Source organism: Alexandromys fortis, unplaced genomic scaffold (assembly GCF_014885135.2).
Source record: "Alexandromys fortis isolate MF-2015 unplaced genomic scaffold, M_Fortis_MF-2015_v1.1 scaffold_9080, whole genome shotgun sequence".
Classification (NCBI taxonomy): Eukaryota; Metazoa; Chordata; class Mammalia; order Rodentia; family Cricetidae; genus Alexandromys; species Alexandromys fortis.
Window position 1 is genome coordinate 1 of NW_026076934.1, and position 1,202 is coordinate 1,202.

Sequence of the window (1,202 nt, forward strand, 5' to 3'; positions counted from 1 at the left end):
AATGTGCACAGATAGAAGCCAAGTTCTATGAGGAAGTTCATGATCTCGAAAGGAAGTATGCTGTTCTCTATCAGCCTTTATTCGATAAGGTAATGAATTATGCTGTTTAACTCAGGAAAACATACTTGTGAATGGTAGATACTTAGTGAATGGTATGGGTAGTGAAACCATTAAACTATTAAGCTTTGTGCTATTAGTAAAACTTGTGCTATTTACTTGTTCTATCTATGAGGCATTAATTAGAAACCAGTAGTTTTAAGCTGGGGTGCTAATGTGTTTATACAAGCTCTTTATTTTATTTTACTTTAGCGATTTGAGATCATTAATGCAATTTATGAGCCTACAGAAGAAGAGTGTGAGTGGAAAGCGGATGAGGAGGAAGAGGTTTCGGTGAGTGCCAGCGGGCTCTTCCTGTCTCCTACGACAAGGACTTCTCAGAAGTGCATTTGCTTTTCATTTTTTCTTAAATTTTTATTGCTTTTCAAGACAGGGCTTCTGTAGCTTCAGGACCTATCCTGGAACTAGGTTTTGTAGACCAGGCTGGCCACAAACTCAGAGATCCACCTGACTCTGCCTCCCAAGTGCTGGGATTAAAAGCATCACCACCCAGTTCAGCAGTGTGTCTCAGTGGTGTTTTCACACCCAGGGATTGCCTTTTTCTTTTGTGTGTGGATAGTGCAGATGAGCCGCTCTTCAATCTGGCATTGTCTTATACTATTTTGAGCTTTTTGTGTGGTTTCCTTTGAATTTTATGATGACGGGCAAGGAGCCAGACAGCTTTCAATTGCCCTGCCTGCAGTGAATAATGGCAGCTTTGTCGGATCTGTGCTGTGTTACGTGGCCTTCTACTTTTAAGAGAGTCTGATCAGTACATTATTCTGATTCAGAGTGCCAGGCTGAACATAGGGCGATTTCTGCGGTATCCCTGCAGCCCTGATCTGCCTGGTGGTTCTTGATTTCTGTGGAAATGAGGTTTGGATAAGGACAGTACTTGCACAGCTAAACCAGAACATTGAAGGTTGAAAGTTACCCTTAGTGAAATAGGGGTCATAAAAGCCTATCCAAAGACCCAGCATAGTCATTTAGTTGTTTGCTGTCCTTTTTCAAGGAGGAACTGAAAGAAAAGGTCAAGATTGAAGATGAGAAAAAGGATGAAGAAAAAGAAGACCCTAAAGGGATTCCAGAATTTTGGTTGACAGTTT

The 1,202-nt window shown here is 41.3% G+C and overlaps 1 long non-coding RNA gene across 1 annotated transcript; it reads left to right on the forward strand.

Moving 5' to 3' along the window:
* On the forward strand, window positions 1-1,202 carry LOC126496576 (uncharacterized). Its single transcript, XR_007590385.1, has 3 exons — window positions 1-89; window positions 310-390; window positions 1,109-1,202. It is a non-coding gene; the product is annotated as an uncharacterized lncRNA (long non-coding RNA).